Source organism: Halichoerus grypus, chromosome 4, assembly GCF_964656455.1.
Source record: "Halichoerus grypus chromosome 4, mHalGry1.hap1.1, whole genome shotgun sequence".
NCBI lineage: Eukaryota > Metazoa > Chordata > Mammalia > Carnivora > Phocidae > Halichoerus > Halichoerus grypus.
In genome coordinates, this window is record NC_135715.1 from 171358401 (window position 1) to 171375578 (window position 17178).

General features: G+C 36.2%; 1 non-coding gene across 1 annotated transcript in view; it reads left to right on the top strand.

The window, feature by feature from the left end:
• The window catches only part of LOC118532683 (uncharacterized), a 152100-nt gene that overhangs the window by 62093 nt on the left and 72829 nt on the right, over positions 1-17178 (top strand). Inside the window, exon 2 of the transcript XR_013447363.1 lies at positions 7956-8082. This is a non-coding gene — a transcript (uncharacterized LOC118532683). The remainder of the gene's footprint in view (positions 1-7955; positions 8083-17178) is intronic.

Consider the following 17178-nt stretch of genomic DNA (forward strand, 5'->3'; position numbering starts at 1 on the left):
ACACACACATATATGACATTTGTGTATATATGTGTATATATATGATATTTGATAGTTTTAAGTCATAGAATTTTTAGAAGCAAAAATTCTTTTAAAAAACTGATCTAACTACAGAAAATACAGAAGCAGCACCACATGATTGAAGTGTATGAGCTTTCACTCCTTCTTATTCAGGTCTAATTCTCAGGCACATGAATTATTGGCTTTCCTCATTCCACATCATAAGACATAAGTTCTAAAGTATTAAGTAACTATTTTCTTTAGTCTGTTAACTTTTCAGAATCCCAGACCATGAGAGTCAAGTCAATAATGTGACATTTTATTTCTAGCTCTTTCTGTCTTTTATAATAATATTCAGAGGAAATAATATGTAAATCAGTTTAGACTGGGTAATAGGTACCAAAGGACCTAGAAGGTATTGATGGCAGGCAACAAACCTATGCTCTGAACGTAAAGGAAGAGTTCAAGTATTTACTAAAGAAATAGTTTATTACTGCATCCGTAGGAACTGTGGCATTACGTTCATTCTCACATTCATCCTTACTCATGAGTCACAGTATCAAATGTGCTGGGTTAAAACATAAACAAAGAAAAAACAAAACAAAAATAAAATAGATGCAGAGGAAACTCAACACATCATTCAGGCGATAACTGGGTTTTTAAAGAAATCTTTAATTAATATAAATTTGAAAAGTAAATAAATTCTGGCTAAGCTGAGGATATTAACATCAGGCAGTGATGTGCTTATAAACCTATTCTCAGAAAAATGCAAGTCCTGACTTGTAGCATTTGCCAGTTTCCATGGTGTAAATACTACCACCATGACAAATTTCAAGTGGTGCAAAGTGAAGCCCCTGAATGTGGAATTAGGAAAATATATATACCACTGTCTTATACACCAGTACAAGTCAACTGCAATGGACCACTGTATCAGACCGGATAACATTTATCTGAAGTTTAAAATGTTTCTAATCCATAAAAGTTGATTTATTTGGCACTGTGGGGGATAAGTTAATATAAATTAATTTTCTAGGTAATGAATGTATCACCCTTAAGCATTAGAACATTTTGAATAGTAACTATTTCTTAATGAAAATATCTTTAAAGCGTATGGTACATTTTTCTGCCTACAGAGTGTAATTTTATCAATGGCTGATAACCAAGGCCCTCACTTAACATTATGCTGCGCAGTGAGGAAGGTTGTGTAGATAGTGGTTAAAAGTACACAGTCTTAAGCCAACTGTTTGGGAAAAAAATCCCATCTCCACCACTAAATACCTGTGTGATATTAAGCAAATTACCTAGACTTTGTATACTTTGGTTTCCTTACCTTCAAACTGGGTAAATTATAAGTGCAGTTGGTTCTTGTTATTCAAGATTGCTATATCTTATAAAAGCACCAAAAACAGTGGATTAGTGAATATGGAAACATTGTACCTAGGAGAAATGCAGGGTTAGTTTCCTGCAAGCTGATTTGTCAATTAATCAATATGTAACCTAGTTTTCTGTGTGTTTCTGTTTAAAGATAAATTATTTCATATGTATTTTTGATTCATTAACATTGAACTAACAGTCAAGAGCCCTATACAGCTGATGCATGCACAAAGTTTATCTGACTATTCTCTCCATAAGTCAGACCACAGCTTTCTTGCACTTAGGAATACTTGATAACACTACGCTTCGGAGCCATTTTAAACAGCAAAATCACCAAAATCACCGCAAAAAAAACCACAAAAATGTGAAAAATATGGAACTAACTAGGCTGCAAAAGAACACCGTTTACAGTAGGAGAGCTGAAACAAGAAGGCAGAGCTTTACCTAGTTTCACCTCAGCAGGGAATGTGCACATCCTGTGACTTCAAACTTTTTGCCACGCTGTGCACACATCTGTGAATGTCTGCATAAACATTGATTTTGGGGCTATAAATAAATGTTAGCAAGCAGACAGTTCACAAATACGGAATCTGTGAATAAAGAGGGCCAACAGTACTTCACAGTGTTGTTAATACACACAAATTGCTTACAACAGTAAGTGCTCAACAGATGTCAGTTTAAACTACAATTTTAAATGTAGGAACTGTTGAAATATGAAAAAAAATATTTGCTTTTGCCTTTATGAATTTGCCCCAGGTTGCCATTTTTATTTTATTTTTTCCATTATCCAGTATACTACCACGTGCTGCCAAGCTTCCACTTTTTTCTCACTGTTATCAGTGTGCACTCCAGCCTCTTAACCTTCTCCCTGCACCCTCGCTCTTTGCAAAAACAGTTGAATTGACTACTTAGAAAATCTGAGTGAGGACTTGAGAGTACTCTGAGTGAATCCCCAGCTCTACTCTGGTCCTTTTTTATTTATTCGCCTTTTGCTTCTATTCCCTAAATCCTGCCTGTATTGCAAGTATTTGAGCTTGCCAGGAATCTGCCTTATGTTTTCATACATGGAGTGGAGTTTTATTACCATTTGGGGCTAGGGCTCAGATTGTATGTTTATAGTCAAGGGTTTTGACCAAGAAATGTCCTAGTCTAGGAGCTATGGCCTATTTATGATCCTTCGTGGATGCGACACTCAGACCACATGATAGATTATTATGTCATGATAGGTTATGGTGAACTTTAAGATAGGGCTTATGGGTAGACTCCCTGGTAGATTTTATTTAAATGTCACTCCCTCTACTAAATGTTCAGCTGAATTCCATGGTCACAAGGAAGCTAGTGCATGATGAAGGATTTTATACTATTTATAATAATATAAAACAAAAGGCTCTCATTATTAAAATGCTGTTAACTTTTGAAGTCAAATTTTGGATGTCACTTGAGGATTTTGCCTTGCTGAGATGCTAATTCTGGTGGGTTTTAAAATAGCTTATATATAAACTTTAAAAAATAAACCAAGGGATGGGAGGATTCCCTCAGTGAACTTAGATGTTATGAATTGCAGTATGAGGATTTAAATAAACCTATTTAATCACTTATGTTCATGTTGGATTCTTAGATTTAGGTATTTCCTAAAGAATTTCTCAGCTAAGCCCTGTGATAAATTTTATTATTCCATGTTGGCTAATTACATAAATGCTATTTAAAATCTAGACATTATTAAAGGTTAATAAGATAATGAATTCCAGTACTCTTTTTTAAAACAAGGATAAATTTTTTTACTTTTTATCTTCATATTCAGTTAGATATATATTGCTGTTGCCTTTTTGTAAATGTTCTATAATTCCATTAACATTTTGTTGATCTGTAAATTCATATAAGCTTGAAGTTTTAAAGGTGCAATTTCATATCCAATATCAATAGCGCTAAAACAAACACAACAAAGGAAATAAAACCCCTAAAATTTAATGCCGCACAAACGGAAACTGTGTTAAAATGTTGTCCTCTTATGAGTTAGTATATGTGTGGGAAATACACTTTAATGAAATGTATGGGCTCTAGAAGAGTAGATAACTTTGTTTTACAATGAACTGAAAGTTCAGAGAACTATCCATCATTCAGTTACCAGAATAGTAAATTAAATCAAGGGGGCAAGGAAAGAGAAGAAAGGAAATAAAGGAAAAGCAGGAGGTGAGTTAATAAAGAGATATTGCTTGTGAACTAACTTCTTCCTACAAAAATGATAGGAAAACAGCAGAGAGGGCAACCAAGAGAAAATTGCATCAGGTTTCAGTGTTTATGTTTTTGATGGAAATGTACAAATCATTTCCATCCCTTGTGGTGCTGTCATGCTCCATCACTTTAGTCCATTTTCACCTTGCAAAGAAATTCTGAATGGGGCTCCCTGCTCCGGCAGCTAATTAATCTCTCACAAGCCTGCTCTTGCAGCCTGTCTGCCTGGAATGCCCCACCTTAAACCAGTGACTCGGAGCAGATTTCTTTCCCCCTTGAGCAGTTCTTCCTTCCTTTAAGCTATGTGAAGACCCAGCTTTTCCTTTTCATCTGGGAAACTATGTGAGCTATATCACTGAGGAGTTCCTCCCTCTATCCCACCACCATAAATGAATATATTCTCAAATAGCTGAATTGAGTTTTTAATGAACAACAAAGCCTGAATATAAATTGTGAATGTGCACAGTGTTTTACCAATAATACATATATGCAAGGATACACATGACTAGAACAATACATTTTCTGTGTATATGTGTGTTTGTTAGATCTTCACTATAATGAAACACATATAATCATATTTGTAATACTGTTGTATTTGCCTTTAAAAATACTACCAAACTTTGCAATAGGAGACTTTTTAGTATAATGACAAATTATATATTTTAAGAAAAATCTTTTAAGTTAAAAGCATAATCCTTTATAAGTCAAAATGCTTCAATTAAAAATAATAAATACCATATTCAGATGTTTTGTATTTAATAAATATAGTTTTCTAAAAAGTTACCAGTAATGAACTACTTACAAATAGAAATGCTTAATTTTGTCACAGATAGGACTCTATTTCAGTAACAGTGCATAGGAGGTTAAAAATATTAATCATACTTTTATTTCTTGTTCATGCTGTTTCCAGATCAATCCTTTTTTTCTCCAATATCTAATCTGCTATTTTGCTCACTCAACAATCTCTTTATTTCACATATTATGCTTATTAATTCATCCATGTTCTTCTTTTTTATAGTCTCCATTTATCTTCTGAGATTCTTTATTCACACACCCATTATAACTATCTGTACTTTTTTATTCTTAAACATATTTATAACAGATGGTTGGCATCTTTGTCTTCTGTTATAAACATTTGATTCATCCCAGAATGACTGAGATTTTGTTTTGATTATGGGTCACAGCTAGTACCTCTTCACATGTGAAGTAATTTTTTTAAATTACATGCTGGTTGTTATTAATGGCAAATTATAGGGAGCCTATATTAGGTGGTCTTTTTATAAAAGGTAGTGAGTTCTATCCTAGTGATAAGTTAAATTATCAGCAGATTATTTTTGCCCTTTCTGTCTTGGATTTATTCTTTGGCAAGACAAGTTTACTTTGGTTTTGAACTTAGTTCATGAAGATGACACTTACTTTTACTGTGGGGTCTTTCTGGAGTCTCAGCTGAACTTGTGAGGTGCCCAGTGAGTTCTCTTCACTCTGGTTGGGGTTTAAATACAGTGTCTTCCAGCAGTACCTGGACTCTGGTATCATTGTTCAGTTCTCAAACACAGAGCAGGAAATCTCTGCTCTTACTCTGTAGAATTGCCATCTATAACTTGACCAATAATTCCTAGGAAATCCCCATAAAAACTACTGCCATTCCAATGAGTTCCTTTTCTCATACCCTGTGCTGCAAATTCCAGGCATCTCCACAGCCCCAGTTGTTCTCTCTGCCCCTTGCCTGCCTGAGACTTTGGTTCTACTGGGGTCCTACTGCTACATTTGATAGCAGGGAAGTGCTTCCTAGCAGCAAGTCAGGAGGGTCATGGAGCTCATGTTGCTTTTTCTTTCTCTCAAAGATTACTGTCTTGTGCTGTGCTTAGTTTAATGCCAGAAAACAGTTGCCTTATGTAATTTGTGTAACTTTATAGTCATTTATTGTGTGGGAAGTACAGTACTGGATACTCTATCATAGTTGCAAACACAAATCCTAACAGGACATTTTTATTGTTAGATAAAGTATACAAGGGGGATTGCCATAGATGAGGCAAGTGAAGGGGGAGGGTAAGTGAGGCAGGAGCTTTAGAGTTAATACAGAGCTTGTGACTCAAGGGGTTTTGCAACAAACTGCATCTATACTTTAAAATACAAAACTGAAGGAGAGATGAACTTCCAAGATGGAGCCACTAACACACTTGGTGATGTCTTTGTGGAAGACAACAAATCTGATTAGAAATTAGAGGTGGGTCCAGTTTCTCTCCTTCTGCCATTTATATTTAGCAGGTAGCTATCCCATTAAAATATAAGTCATAATAAAAAGAAACCAACCCCAAACTTATGAAGAATTGCAAAAATGGAAGAATAAGTTAATATAAACTAAATTCTACTAAAGAACTTATAGTGCATAAAGAATTACCTAAGCACAGTTATCAATAATCCATAGCACACTATATTTTCAAAGAAATTACAGAAATGCTATTTTTAAATTTATTTTATGTAATGAAACATCAAAAGTGCTAAAGTATTCCATTATGATGGAGTACAAGTACAAGAGAGTACAAGAGAGTACATACATGTGAAAAGTAGACTAAGAAATATCAGGAAATAAGTGAAATAAAAAACATAAAAGCTTTTGATGGCTCACACACATACACACACAAATAAAAATAAGCACAATTGACAATTATAAAGGTGTGAAAAATGAAAACTATATATATATAAGGATATAAGTATCATAGACAAAATGTTAAATGTAGAGGCGGAAAGAGAAAAAATAAAAATAAAACATAGTTGGAAATAAAACATAGTTGGTATTTCTAAGGAAATAAAAAGTGAAATAAATGGAAGATAAAAACCTAAAAATATGATGGAGGAGACTGTCCTAGAATAACCGAAGTCTAAGAATAATAGATCGAAATTACCATCAAGTCATGCCATGATAAAATTTCTGAACTGCAGTGTTTGTGAAAGACCTATGAGAGCTATTGCACATAAAAAGCAAATAATCCACAAAGGTAATTGGACAGAAATAGGAGGAGAGATTAGGTTGTCCTCAGACTTTGCCTGTAGTACAAAGAGTAGAACATTTCTTCACAAAAATTTGAGAACTGATGATGTCAGATATTACAGCCAGACAGAATTGCTCTTGAAGTACTGAATGATCAAGAAAATGGAAACAATATGGGTGCAGAAGATCAATTTAAATATATATTTGATAAAAACTGGGAGGACGGGTTGGGGGGCACTAAGCAACTATGAGATTTGTGATTATTGATCAAATATGTGTTATGATTTTTGATGTAATATTAACAGTATGATTTCAAAGAATTAGAAGGTGGGTAAAAGAAAAGTGGGAGGAATTATACATTTGTTCATTTCCTTTTTTAATTATACTTTTCTATAAATGAAAAAATAATTTAAAATAACATAATTTTAATATTTTTTCTTAATGTTAGGATGTCTTTTAGAGAATGATATCTCATAATAATAAAATATTTACTTGACTGAGCAATGCCTTTAATTCTGCCTGTTTTGTTTTATGGTTAAATTCTTTTTTTTTTTAATGTAATAATTTACTACTATATTTTTTTCTTGAGAGAGAGAAAGAGAGAGTATGTGCGTGAGTGGGGGAAGGGGCAAAGAGAGACTCTTAAACAGGCACCATGCTCAGTGTGCAGCCCGATGTAGGGCTCATCTCATGACCCTGAGTTCATGACCTGAACCAAAATCAAGAGTCACACACTTAACCAAGTGAGCTACCCGGGTGCCCAATAATATACTCTTTTAATAAAATAAATATGTACTTCTTATTTTTCTGTAAAATATCTCTCTGTCTCTCCATAAAAGTATGGAGAACAATTACATTTCTGGAACAATTACCCTAATAATTAAAGATGATTATTTCAATATAATCGGCTTTGGAGTATAAACCTTTAAAGAAATGCTTTGTACTTATATTTCAGGAATCATTAGAAAATAGCAGGGAAATTTTCTACAAATGAAACTGCATTTCATTGTTTTCTTTTCTTAGTATATTCCCTTATTAGATGGGGACAATTTTTATGTAGTCATTTCATGAGAAGGAGTAAATGCCACAATATAAAGATGGCTTTACCAAGTGACTTTATAAATTGAAGGTAACTTAAATTTAGTGAGTTTTATGCTACTAATTCTATAAAGTGCTTAGGATATAAGGTGACCATAGAATTTTCCCTTAAAATGTGCTTCTTACACATTTTTGCCATTTATAAAACTACCTTTTGCCTCAGATACTTAAATTATCTTCATTAGCATTGTGTAGACAGCATAAGAAACATTTAGGTGCTAACTCCTAAAATGTGAACTCTTCATTTCTCTCTATACAGTGAAAGATGCAGATGCACTTTGTATGGACATACAGATTCTGTGAACAGCATTGAGTTTTTTCCTTGCTCCAACACTCTTCTCACAGGTTCTGCAGATAAAACCCTGTCTGTATGGGATGCAAGAACAGTAAGCAAATTATTAGCCCTTTTTCTAGGTTTTGATAAGTCTAATCATTCTTGGTCATTCTTTAGGTGCTAAGTACAACTTATAAAGTAATTGTGCAAGAATGGTAGTAGGTTCCTATTTATAAGATCTTGCTTATGTACTCCTATCTACCCTGCCTCCTAAATGTAAGGCTTATAAAAATAATGGCAACTACTTCATTAAACATTAATTCAACAATTACTTATTGAGATAGAAACTCTGCTGGTACAGGGAATATGAAAGGGGAACACATATCGCTTCTCCTTAAGGATCTTGTAGCAAAGAGAAACAAGAGACTATCTTAATGCAGTGAGATAGGCTTTTAAATGGAAGGACACATAAGGTACAGGAGGAGATCAAGGAGAACTGTTATCTGCCTGAAAGAGTATGGATGGCTTCCAAGAGGAGTCTGTGGTTGAGCTGAGATGTGGACGATAAGTAAGATATACCAGGTAGTCTTGAGAAGGGTGGATTATGGGAATGGGTAGTGCATGTACAAAGCACTAGAAATATGAGGCTACAATGGCATGTTCTAGGAATAATGATATGTATGAATAGAGCTTATGGAAGAAGAAAGAAATGGCAGGCAAGAGTATTGAGATAGACAAGGACAAGATCATGAAGTATCTGACTCAAGTTTTATAGTGTTTCAGAGGGAAACTGTTAGAATGTGAAGGAAGCAGGGTAGCATAATCAAATTTGCCTTTTAGAAAGGCTAATATAATACAGTAGTTGAATAAGGAAGTCAGTTATATTGAGGAAGCTGATACAACAGGCTATGAGTGGATGGGAATTTGAACTGGGGGACTGTAACAAAAAATGGGGGAGAATGAATTAAAGACAAGAGGTTTAACTCTCAGAATTTCTTTTTTTTTTTAAATATTTTATTTATTTATTTGAGAGAGAGAACACAAGCTGGGGGGGGGGGGAAGCACAGAGAGAGAGAGAGGGAGAAGGAGACTCCTCACTGAGCAGGGAGCAGGACACAGGGCTCAATCCCAGAACCCTGAGATCATGACCTGAGCCAGAGACAGACAAGCTTAACTGACTGAGCCACCCAGGTGCCTCAGCTCTCAGAATTTGAAGAGTGATTGGAGATAGAGATTATGGGAAGAGAAGGTGTGTAAAGTGACCAGCTGTGTCAGTTTGTCCAAGACTGGGGAATCTCTTGGGTCTTGGGATTTTCAGTGCTAAAACTAGACACTCCTAGCTCACTGTTGCTTTAACAAGGAAATAGATGTAAAGAAATGATGAGTATTAAAGAGGGCACATGTTGTGATAAGCACTGGGTGTTATATGCAACTAATGAATCACTGAACAGTACATCAAAAACTAATGACGTACTCGCCAAAGGCAAGGGAAGCAAGGGCAAAAATGAACTCTTGGGACTTCATCAAGATAAAAAGCTTTTGCACAGCAAAAGAAACAGTCAACAAAACCAAAAGACAACCGACAGAATGGGAGAAGATATTTGCAAATGACATATCAGATAAAGGGCTAGTATCCAAAATCTATAAAGAACTTATCAAACTCAACACCCAAAGAACAAAGAATCCAATCAAGAAATGGGCAGAAGACATGAACAGACATTTTTCCAAAGAAGACATCCAAATGGCCAACAGACACATGAAAAAGTGCTCAACATCACCCGGCATCAGGGAAATCCAAATCAAAACCTCAATGAGATACCACCTCACACCAGTCAGAATGGCTAAAATGAACAAGTCAGGAAACAACAGATGTTGGCGAGGATGCAGGGAAAGGGGAACCCTCCTACACTGTTGGTGGGAATGCAAGCTGGTGCAGCCACTCTGGAAAACAGCATGGAGGTTCCTCAAAAAGTTGAAAATAGAGATACCATATGATCCAGCAATTGCACTACTGGGTATTTACCCCAAAGATACAAATGTAGGGATCCGAAGGTGTACGTGCACCCCGATGCTTATAGCAGCAATGTCCACAATAGCCAAACTGTGGAAAGAGCCGAGATGTCCATCAACGATGAATGGATAAAGAAGAAGTGGTATATATATACAATGGAATATTATGCAGCCATCAAAAGGAATGAAATCTTGCCATTTGCAATGATGTGGATGGAACTGGAGGGTGTTATGCTGAGCAAAATAAGTCAATCAGAGAAAGACATGTATCATATGACCTCACTGATATGAGGAATTCTTAATCTCAGGAAACAAACTGAGGGTTGCTGGTTGGGGGGTGGGGTGGGAGGGATGGGGTGACTGGGTGATAGACACTGGGGAGGGTATGTGCTCTGGTAAGTGCTGTGAATTATGCAAGACTGTTGAATCTCAGATCTGTACCTCTGAAACAAATAATGCAATATATGTTAAGAAAAAAAAAAAAAAAGAAGATAGCAGGAGGGGAAGAATGAAGGGGGGAAATCGGAGGGGGAGACAAACCATGAGAGACGATGGGCTCTGAAAAACAAACTGAGGGTTCTGGGGGGGGGAGGATGGGTTAGCCTGGTGATGGGTATTAAAGAGGGCACATTCTGCATAGAGCACTGGGTGTTATGCACAAACAATGAATCATGGAACACTACATCTAAAACTAATGATGTAATGTATGGTGATTAACATAACAATAAAAAATTTAGAAAAACCTAATGAGGTACTATATGTTGGCTAACTGAACATAATAAAAAAAAAATTAAACATGGAGACAGAAGGTGAAAACTGCATTTTCAAACACTTTGGATGTGAAGATGAAGAGGAGAAAAGGCTGTAGCTCTAGGGTCAAAATAAAAACAAAGGGTCCTCCTTTGTTCAGATAGCAAACAACAGGCTTATTTGCATAGGGAAAGAACAGGGGAAGAAAAAGGGTTTGTAGGTGGAGGAAAGAGAAGATATAACACAGAGGCTTATTGAGCACAGATTTTAGTAATTTGAGAAATGCCGAGACATGCAAAACAAGGTCTCCATATCCTTTCTTAGCAACATTTGTTGAGGAAAACAAAGAAAACAAGGACTCCAGGAGACTATATAAAAGAGAAGAAATATGCATAGTTTCTGATCCCTGGGTCACTAAAGAAATACAACTTATAATTTCTCCCATTTATCTTCCCCTAAAAGACACGTGACTAACATCAATAAAGGAATATAATGATGAACATACAAATGGTGGGAATAGCAATCCAAATCAATATAGGAGGCCCCATTTAGTCTTCTGAGACAAATTAATTTGGGATGAATAGAGAACAAGAAGTCCTCAGGTTCACATATTATAGAAAAAGGCTACAAATGTCTTAGACACCTACTTCACATGTTGCAGAAATTTAGACTTCTGATGAAGCAGAAGTCAAAAGGCACTGGGGCAAAAGAGTGTCAGACATGACTTAATAAAATCAGAATGATTTGTTGTTGAGTGCATAGGTCCCTCAGCCTCCTCCTTGCTTTAAAAAAGCTTGGACTCTGATGCAGCAGAGTTTACTCATGCTAATGGAGCATCAGTGGAAAAGCAAGATTTTCAAATGCATTTAGCCTAAATACTTAGATGTGAAGTGCATATAAAAGCAACTGGTAAAGAAAAACCCACAGAGAAAATATTGATTTAGCAGTGACCTAAATTTTATGTTCATTTTCCCTTGATTTCATGTTTTTCCCCCTCTCTCTGAAAGTTCTATAACTGAATATTCTCAGAAAACGTGTCTCTTATTTATTTTCTCTCATATGAAAAACTGAAGCACTAATGATTGGAAGTAAAACTGTTCTTATTAAGAGAAGTTGCCTCTACGTATCTGCCTTAAATGCACAGAGTTGTGTACTGATGGTAACCTTTCTACGCAATGTTGCAAGCTCTTTTTGTATTGTTCTTATTCCCCATGGTATCTCTGAGAGCAGAAAAAAGAAATTCAGCACAGAACAGGGCCTTTAGTATACATTAGCATAGCACCGGATTAAATGTATGTGCATTGAAAGGTTGTGAATCCCAAAAGTATCTATTTAGTTCATATATAATATAAATATATATATTAAGTTGGTTTAATGGCAAATTAAAATTTATATTACTATGCACACTAGCTTTAAATTAATTAATACTAGGGGACTCCTGGGTGGCTCAGTCGTGTAAGCATCAAACTCTTGATTTTGGCTCAGGTCATGATCTCAGGGTCCTGAGATTGAGCCCTGCACTGGGTTCTGCACTCAGTGGGGAGTCCGCTGGAGATTCTCTCTCTCCTTCTCCCTCTGCCCCTACCCCTGCTCCTGTGCTCATGCACTCTCTCTCAAATAAATAAATAAATCTTAAATAAATAGATAGATAAATAAATAAATAAAAGTAAGTTAATTAATACTAGGGAAAGGACTCTACAATATTTTGATGTGAATGAAATGTTCATAAATAATAGTAAATGCATCACTGATTAGAAATAAAATTCATTTGAGCGCTCCCGCCTAGTAGTCCTGCTGCCCCTCCCCATCTCAGTGGTGGCAGTGGTTGGAACAGGCCGGCCCGCAGCCTCCAACATGCCCTGTCCTTCCAGGGCTGCAGGGAGTTCAGCTGAAGTGAAGAAAATCAAGATATTTCATTTTTTACAAATTGAAGTTTTGTGGAAACTCTGCATTGAGCAAGTCTATTGGTGCCATTTTTCCAACAGCTTTTGCTCACGTTGTGTCTCTGTGTCACATTTCGAATCTCCCTGACTGAGGAGGAGCAAGTTGGAGGAGGAGTAGGAGACCTAAATTTCATCTGGTTCCAGGAATTCAGCTAGATAATTATCAAACCAGTCAGAACACCTACAAACCCAACAAGAGATCGAAGAAAAGAATAGCAGCACATTCTGCATGGAGCACTGGGTGTTATACGCAAACAATGAGTCATGGAACACTACATCAAAAACTAATGATGTGATATATGGTGATTAACATAACATAATAAAAAAAATAAAAAAATCAGGAACAACAAGAACCAAAAGAATAGCAGCAATTCTATGAACAGAGAAAAGTTACCACTTTCTGGAAGTGCATATTTTTCTGGGGTTGTTGTTAGCATTGTGTTCTCTTATTCATCTATTCTCCTCTGGACAAAATGACAAGACAGAAAAACTCACCTCAAAAAAAAAACAAGAAGCTGTATCAACTGCCAGGGACCTAATCAATAGGATGTCAGAACTAGAGTTCAGAATGACAGTTATAAAGATACTAGCTGGGCTTGAAAAAAGCATAGAAGATACTAGAGAATCCCTTTCTTGAGAAATAAAAGAACTAAAATCTAACCAAGTCGAAATCAAAAAGGCTATTAATGAGGTGCAATAAAAAATGGGGGCTCTAACTGCTAGGAAAAATGAGACAGAAGAGAGAATTAGTGATATAGAAGACCAAATGATGGAGAATAAAGAAGCTGAGAAAAAGAGAGATAAACAACTACTGGATCATGAGGAGAGAATTTGAGAGATAAGTGATAACATAAAGTGAAACAACATTAGAATAATTGAGATCCCAGAAGAAGACGAAAAAGAGAGAGGGGCAGAAGGTATATTGGAGCAAATTATAGCAGAGAACTTCCCTAATTTGGGGAAGGAAACAGGCATCAAAATATAGGAGGCACAGAGAACCCCCCTCAAAATCAATAAAAATAGGTCAACACCCTTTTACATCTAATACTAAAACTCACAAGTCTCAGAGACAAAGAGAAAATCCTGAAAGCAGCTCGGGACAAGAGGTCTGTAACCTACAATGGTAGAAACATTAGATTGGCAGCAGACCTATGCACAGGGACCTGGCAGGCCAGAAAGGACTGGCATGATATATTCAGAGCACTAAATGAGAAAAATACACAGCCAAGAATACTATGTCCAGCTAAGCTGTCATTGAAAATAGAAGGAGAGAGAAAAAACTTCCAGGACAAACAAAAACTAAAAGAATTTGCTAACACCAAACCAGCCCTACAAGAAATATTGAAAGGGGTCCTCTAAGCAAAGAGAGAGCCTAAAAGTAACATAGACCAGAAAAGAACAGAGACAATATACAGTAACAGTCACCTTACAGGCAATACAATGGCACTAAATTCATATCTTTCAATAGTTACCCTGAATGTAAATGGGCTAAATGCCCCAGTCAAAAGACACAGGGTATCAGATTGGATAAAAAAAACAAGACCCATCAATATACTGTCTACAAGAGACTCATTTTAGACTCAAAGACACCTCCAGAATGAAAGTGAGGGGGTGGAAAACCATTTACCATGCTAGTGAACATCAAAAGAAAGCTGGGGTGGCAATCTTTATATCAAACAAATTAGATTTTAAACCAAAGACTATAATAAGAGAGGAGGAAGGACACTATATCATACTTAAAGGGTCAATCCAACAAGAAGATCTAAAAATTGTAAATATTTATGCCCTTAACATGGGAGCAGCCAATCATAAAGGCCAATTAATAACAAAATCAAAGAAATACATAGACAATAACACAGTAATACTATGGGACTTTAACATCCCCCTCACTGAAATGGACAGGTCACCTAAGCAAAAGATCAACAAGGTAATAAAGGTGTTAAATGACACACTGGACCAGATGGACTTCACAAATATATTCAGAACATTCCATCCCAAAGCAACAGAATACACATTCATCTCTAGTGCGCATGGAACGTTCTCCAGAATAGACCACATCCTGGGTCAAAATCAGGTCTCAACCAGTACCAAAAGACTGGGATCATTCCCTGCATATTTTCAGACCACGATGCTTTGAAACTAGAACTCAATCACAAGAGGGAAGTCGGAAAGAACTCAAATACATGGAGGCTAAAGAGCATCCTCCTAAAGAATGAATGGGTCAACCAGGAAATTAAAGAAGGATTTTAAAAATTCATAGAAATAAATGAAAATGAAAACACAACTGTTCAAAATCTTTGGGATGCAGCAAAGGTGATCCTAAGAGGAAAGTATAGAGCAATACAAGCGTTTCTCAAGAAACAAGAAAGGTCTCAAATATACAACCTAACCCTACACCTAAAGGAGCTGGAGAAAGATCAGCAAATAAAGCCTAAACCCAGCAGGAGAAGAGAAATAATAAAGATCAGAGCAGAAATCAGTGAAATAGAAACCAAAAGAACAGTAGAACAGATCAACGAAACTAGGAGCTGGTTCTTTGAAAGAATTAATAAGATTGATAAACCCCTGGCCAGACTTATCAAAAAGAAAAGAGAAATGACCCAAATCAACAAAATCATGAATGAAAGAGGAGAGATCACAACCAACACCAGAAAATACAATTATAAGAACATATTATGAGCAAGTATGTGCCAACAAATTAGATAATCTGGAAGAAATGGATGAATTCCTAGAGATGTATAAACTACCAAAACTGAACCAGGAAGAACTAAAAAACCTGAACAGATCCATAACCTCTATGGAAATTGAAGCAGTCATCAAAAAATCTCCCAACAAACAAGAGCCCAGGGCCAGATGGTTTCCCAGGGGAATTCTACCAAACATTTAAAGAAGAATTAATACCTATTCTTCTGAAACTGTTCCAAAAAATAGAAATGGAAGGAAAACTTCCAAACTCATTTTATGAGGCCAGCATTACCTTGATCCCAAAACCAGACAAAGACCCCATCAAAAAGGAGTACTACAGACCAATATCCCTGATGAACATGGATGCAAAAATTCTCACCAAAATACTAGCCAAGAGGATCCAACAGTACATTAAAAGGACCACGACAAAGTGGGATTTATTCCTGGGCTGCAAGTTTGGTTGAACATCTGCAAATCAATCAGTGTGATACAATACATTAATAAAAGAAAGAACAAGAACCATATGATCCTCTCAATAGATGCAGAAAACGCATTTGACAAAGTACAGCATCCTTTCTTGATGAAAACTCTTCACAGTGTAGGGATAGAATGTACATACCTCAATATCATAAGAGCCATCTATGAAAAACCCACAGCGAATATCACACTCAGTGGGGAAAAACTGAGAACTTTTCCCCTAAGGTCAGGAACACAGCAGGGATGTCCACTATTACCACTGCTATTCAACATAGTACTGGAAGTCCTAGCCACAGCAATCAGACGACAAAAAGAAATCAAAGGCATCCGAATCGGCAAAGAAGAAGTCAAACTCTCACTCTTTGCAGATGATATGATACTTTATGTGGAAATCCCAAAAGACTCCACCCCAAAACTGCTAGAACTCATACAGGAATTCAGTAAAGTGGCAGGATATAAAATCAATGCACAGAAATCAGTTGCATTTCTATACACTAACAATGAGGCATAAGAAAGAGATATTATGGAGTTGATCTCATTTACAGTTGCACCCAAAACCATAAGATACCTAGGAATAAATCTAACTGAAGAGGCTAAGAATCTGTACTCAGAAAAATATAGAATACTCATGAAAGAAATTGAGGAAGACAAAGAAATGGAAATACGTTACATGCTTATGGATTGAAAGAACAAATATTGTGAAAATGTCTATGCTACCTAGAGTAATCTACACATTTAGTGCAATATCTATGAAAATACCATCCACTTTTTTCACAGAAATGGAACAAATAATCCTAAAATTTGTATGGAACCAGAAAAGACCCCGAATAGCCAGAGGGATGTTGAAAAAGAAAAGCAAAGCTGGTGGCATCACAATTCCGGACTTCAAGCTCTATTACAAAGCTGTCATCATCAAGACAGTATGGTACTGGCACAAAAACAGACATAGATCAATGGAACAGAACAGAGAACCCAGAAATGGACCCTTAACTTTATAGTCAACTAATCTTCGACAAAGCAGGAAAGAATGTCCAACGGAAAAAAGACAATCTCTTCAACAAATGGTGTTGGGAAAATTGGACAGCCACATGCAGAAGAATGAAACTGGACCATTTCCTTACACCACACACAAAAATAGACTCAAAATGGATGAAAGACCTAATTATGAGATAGGAATCCATCAAAATCCTAGAGGTGAACACAGGCAGCAACCTCTTCGACCTCAGCCACAACAGCTTCTTCCTAGAAACATCGCGAAAGGCAAGGGAAGCAAGGGCAAAAATGAACTCTTGGGACTTCATCAAGATAAAAAGCTTTTGCACAGCAAAAGAAACAGTCAACAA